This window comes from Delphinapterus leucas, chromosome 2 (genome assembly GCF_059928025.1).
Source record: "Delphinapterus leucas isolate spDelLeu-1000000601 "Yukka" chromosome 2, BTC_Dleu_Yukka2, whole genome shotgun sequence".
Classification (NCBI taxonomy): Eukaryota; Metazoa; Chordata; class Mammalia; order Artiodactyla; family Monodontidae; genus Delphinapterus; species Delphinapterus leucas.
The window spans coordinates 92247479-92253213 of NC_143130.1; the positions used below are offsets into that span (position 1 = coordinate 92247479).

General features: G+C 40.4%; 1 pseudogene; it reads left to right on the forward strand.

The window, feature by feature from the left end:
* The first annotated feature begins 312 nt into the window (after positions 1 to 312).
* On the forward strand, positions 313 to 4937 carry LOC111181629 (elongation factor 1-alpha 1-like; annotated as a pseudogene).
* The last annotated feature ends 798 nt before the right edge of the window (positions 4938 to 5735 follow it).

A 5735-nucleotide genomic window follows, 5' to 3' on the forward strand; every position in this document is an offset into this window, starting at 1 on the left:
TTACAGCAATGGTCCTATTTCTAGGTCAACAAAAGGAAGATGGTAATCTTTGAATTTACAATCCAGCTCACCTCCAGGAATGTGAATTCTAGTGACATAGATACTATAATAAGGAAATAATAAAAAATGCATTCAAAGATTATTCAAAAGATACATCAAATATATTCATCACAGAATTGATGAGAGAGGAAATAATTATGAATTCCCTAACTAAAATTCCAAACACTAAACGTATGATTAAATGCTTATACTGGAGTTGGCCATTTTTTTTAAACTTAATTGAGGGAAATCCTCCATATTTAATTTTAGTACAGCTTTTTTGCAACATGTTTGCTTCCAGAACACAGGTGCCATGGAAACCACCACTAAATCTAAGCCAAGATGGGGAAAGAAAAGACTCATATTAACATCAACATCATTGCACACATAGATTCAGGCAAGTCCACCACTACTATCCATGTGACCTACAAATGTGGTAGGATTGACAAAAGAACCAATGAAAAGTTTGAGAAGGAGGCTGCTGAGATGGGAGAGACCTCCTTCAAGTATGCCTGGGTCTTGGGTAAACGGAATGCTTAATGAGCTTGCTATCACCATTGATAATTCCACGTGAAAATACGAGACCAGTAGTACCTGACAGTCATTGATGCCCTAGGACTCAGGGACTTGAACAAAAACATGATTATAGGCACATCTCATACTAACTCTCCTATACTGATTGTTGCTGCTAGTATTGGTGAATTGGAAGCAGGTATCTCCAAGAATGGGCAGACCCATGAACATGCCCTTCTGGCTTACATACTGGTTGTGAAACAACTAATTATTGGCGTTAATAAAATGGATTCCACTGAGCTACTCCTCAGCCAGAGGGATAATGAGGAAATCGTTAAGGAAGTCAACACCTACATTAAGAAAACTGGCTATAATCCAGACACAGTAGCTTTTGTGCTGGTTTCTGGTTGGAATGGAGAAAACATGCTGGAGCCAGGTACAAATATGCCTTGGTTCAAGGGAACAAAAGTCACCCATAAAGATGGCAGTGTCAGTGGAACCACAGTGCTCAAATCTCCAGATTGTGGCCTGTGCACCAATTCTTCTAATTGGCAGGCCTTTAGGTTTGTTCTTCCAGGACATCTACAAAATTGGTGGTACTGGTACTGTCCCTGTGGGTTGAGTGGAGACTGGTGGTCTTTTTTTCTTTTTAAAGATATGTTTAAGTTCTAAACCCCAGTACTTGTGAATTGTTACCATATTGGAAAGAGTCTCTTTTTTAAATTAATTAATTAGGTTGTGCCAGATCTTTGTTGCGGCAGGTGGAAACTGGTATTCTTAAACCTGGCATGGTGGCCACCTTTGCTCTAGTCAACATTACAACTGAAGTAAAGTCTGTTGAAATGCACCATGAAGCTCTGAGTGAAGCTCTTCTGGGGGACAGTGTAGGCGTGTCAAGAATTTGCCTGTCAAAAATATTCATCCTGGCATTGTGGCTGGTGATAGAAAAAATGACCCACTATTGGAAGCAGCTGGCTTCAGTGCTCAGGTGATTACCCTAAACCACCCAGGCCAAATCAGTGCTGGCTATGAACCTGTGCTGAATTGCCAGGCAGCTCACATTGCCTGCAGATTTGCTGAGCTGAAGGGGAAGATTGATCACTACTCCGGCAAGAAGCTAAAAGATGGCCTCGAATTCTTGAAATCTGGTTGCTGACACGGTTGATGTGCTTCTTGGAAGCCCATGTGTTGAACTCTGGCTATCCTCCTCTGGGTCATTTGGCTGTTTGTGACGTGAGATACACCACTGCCGTGCGTGTCATCAAATCAGTGGACAAGAAAGCTGCTGGAGCGGGTAAGTTCACTAAGTCTGCTCATAAAACTTAGTAGGCTACAATAATATTATCCCTAATACCTGCCATCCTAGTCTTAATCAGACTCGTGGTAGAAGGTCTCAGAACTGTTTCTCTCAACTGGCCACTGAATAGCAAAATTTGGTTAATGATAACAATGCAATTCAAAACCTTCAGAGGGAAAAGAGGATGTTTTGTGGATCATTTGGCTTTTTTCTGTGGCAATTTTAAGTTGTTAGTTTTTAAAATCCGTACTTTTTAATGGAAAAAACTTGACCAAAAATCTTGAATTTTGAGACCCTTTAAAACAAAGTTTAATGAGAAAATTCAGGGTAAAAAACAAAATACAAAACTATACCTATAAGATCATCTCCCAAAATCAAAAGAAAATGAAGATATGTAGATACATGGATAAATATATATACATTTAGAAATGTAGAAAAATGACTGAAGGGCTTCCCTGGTGGCATAGTGGTTGAGAGTCCGCCTGCCGATGCAGGGGACACGGGTTCGTGCCCCGGTCTGGGAGGATCCCACATGCCGCGGAGCGGCTGGGCCCGTGAGCCATGGCCGCTGAGCCTGCGCGTCCGGAGCCTGTGCTCCGCAACGGGAGAGGCCACAACAGTGAGAGGCCCGCGTACAGCAAAAAAAAAAAAAATAGAAAAATGACTGAATTCTCTGTTTTCCAACTTTTTAAATAATGCATGTGCATTACATCTCTAACTTGAAATTAAGCTACTTTTTAGAATTTTGTGAATCTGTGAAATTAATCATTAGTCTTATTTTTGGATTCCTTAGCCTGATTGCTTTCAAAATAAAGTATTTGATTTCATAGATAACCCGAGTCACTAGTTAAAAGCAATAAACAGGGCTTCCCTGGTGGCGCAGTGGTTGAGAGTCCGCCTGCTGGTGCAGGGGGCGCGGGTTTATGCCCCGGTCTGGGAGGATCCCACGTGCCGCGGAGCGGCTGGGCCCGTGAGCCGTGGCCGCTGAGCCTGCGCGTCCGGCTCCGCAACGGGAGAGGCCACAGCGGTGAGAGGCCCGCGTACCGGAAAAAAAAAAGCAATAAACAAAACAAAACACCCTCTACTCTTAAAATTGCAGTTTCTTCATGGATGACAGCAGACAAATATCTGGCATGCAAAAAGACAAAAAGATACATAGGAAATCTTGGAAATGTGAGGAAAGTGAGCTGATTCAGGGTTTGGAGAGGCTAAACTTAGAAAGTCCAAGGAAGCTTCTACATAATCCTGATTTGGTCAAGGTAAAGGGTACATAAAAATCACAGAGATTACAGTGAAGAAACCTGAAAAACACTGCCTCAGTCAGGTGATCAAGATAAACATCAACAGGGATAAGTCATGTCGATAGCATCTACTCTTTATATAATGTGATGAAAGTGGCACTTCACTCTTTGTCTTCTTCCCAAAAGCAATAGCCTCAGGCTAATCATGAGGAAAACATCATACAAATCCCAGTTGAGGGACATTCTTCAAAATACCTGACTAGTACTCCTCAAAACTGTTAAAATCATTGAAAACAAGTAAAGCCTGAGAAACTGTCATAACAAGACAAGAGGAGCCTGAGGACACATGATGGCTAAATGCAACATGGTATCCTGGATGGGATCCTGGAACAGAGAAAGGATATTAAGTTAAAAAAAAAAGGAAATTTGAATATAGTATAGATTTTAGTTAAAAATATAATTAATGTATCAATATTGGTTCATTAGCTATAATATTTACCATAATAAAGTAAGATGCTAATAATAGGGAGAACTAGGTGTGGAATATATCAGAAGTCTCTATACCATCTTTCATAACTTTTATGTAAATCTAAATCTACCCTAAAATGAAAAGTTGATTTAAAAATTATACACACACCTTGCAAAAACAATGTTTTTCACCACTGCTGACACCATTGACACCCCTCCTTGAGTACAAGCTCTTGAAACAAGGATACTGTTTTATTGATCCTTTATTTTCTATAACTACTTAAACCATGCCTTTTACACAATCATTACGGGATAAATGTCCTTGGAACTGAAAGAGAAGAGAATCCAAAGCCTGGGTCCCAGCTGACTCCACGAAGTTTCTGTTAAGATGTACTTTTCCCATTCCCAGCAATTATTGCAGAATTTATTCTTACTTTGAGAGAAGGACCTATAATGGTGGACTGAAGTTGAAAAAAAGAAAAAAAAAATGAACACAGGTAGCAGCCATCACACTCACGTCCACACATATGAATCTCATAGAACCTGTAGGCATGTTAATTTAGAAAATTACCTAAAACTTCATTGCTTAAAGCTTGAAAGTCAAAACAGGGAGAACACGTTAAAGAAGGTAACACATAAGACCTGCATTTTGAAGGTTGTTCTGAGGATTAGATAAGAAAAATATATGTGAATGCCTTTTAAAATCACCACACAATCAAATAGCAGTGCTTAAATTTCCTCAGGTGTGGAGCATCTGAAAGTCAGTGTTCCTTGGAGATCACAGTGAATACTGATGTGTTGAATTTCATCAGGGGAACCGTTTTTTTCTTTCTTTCTTTTTTTTTTTTTTTTTGTTTGCAGTACGCGGGCCTCTCATTGCTGTGGCCTCTCCCACTGCGGAGCACAGGCTCCGGACGCGCAGGCTCAGCAGCCATGGCTCACGGGCCTAGCTGCTCCGCGGCATGTGGGATCTTCCCGGACCGGGGCACGAACCCGTGTCCCCTGCATCGGCAGGCGGACTCTCAACCACTGTGCCACCAGGGAAGCCCAGAGGAACTGTTTTAATAGTAGAAAACTACAATGTAGTGTAGAATAAGATTACAACTGTAAGTACACGCAACACACACAAAACTATTAAACTCAGCTCAGTGTTTCTTGATGATTTCTTCCATTATTATTCATATGTTACTTTGCACTGTTCTATTTCCTACATCTACTTGTAAATTATATGTTTTCACTGAAATGTAAGTAAGCATGTATAACTTGTTAATGCTTGTATCCTCTGAATATTAGAGTTTAGCACATAATAGAAGTTATTTATTCAACAAATATTTCTGGAACATTTACTAGAAGATGTGAAATACAGAAAAAGTCCAAGATTTCTGTTCTCATGTTATTGACATTCTAATTCTAATGGGTTAAAATGCTGGAAGGCAATAGGTGTAATGGAAGAAAGGTAGAACAGGTTAAGAGGGAATGGGAGTTGGAAGGGTAAACAAGTTGCACTATTAAGAAGGGTGGTTGCATTGAGAAGGTGGCATTTGAGCGAAAGCTTGAAAGAAATAATGATTTCAGGCAAGCAGATATCTTAGGGGCAAAGCATTTCAGGCAGAAAAATAGGGCACTGGCTCTAAGGTGTGAGTTTACCTGGCATGTTCAGAGAGCAGCCGGGAGGCCAAAGTGCCTGGAGCAGGTTGAAGGGAAGGGAGAGGGGCAGGCAAAGTCAGGATGGCCAGGCCATGTAAGGCCTTGTAGCATATTATAAAGACTTGTGCTTTCCTCTGCAAGGAGATGGGGAATGATTGCCGAGTTCTGAGCAAGTGTCATCATTGGACCTACATTTTCAAAGGCTCACTCTGGCTGCTGTGTGGAGAATAGACTGTGTAGTAGCAAAGGCAGAAGCAAAAAGATCTGTTAGGAGGTGATTGCCATAATCTTTGGTGGTTCAGACCAAAGTAGTGTGTCCATGATGAAAACTAGTTGAATGCTGAATATCTTAAAGTAGAATCAACAGTTTATCATAGAGTCAACAAATAATTTAAATAATTAAAGATTGGCCAACATTCCTTAGTAAACGTCATCAAGTGCCAAAGGCTTTATAAACATTTATGGGCAAAGAAACTTAAAATAAAACAAAGACCATATCTGCTACATTAATGTTATGTCTATTACATTTC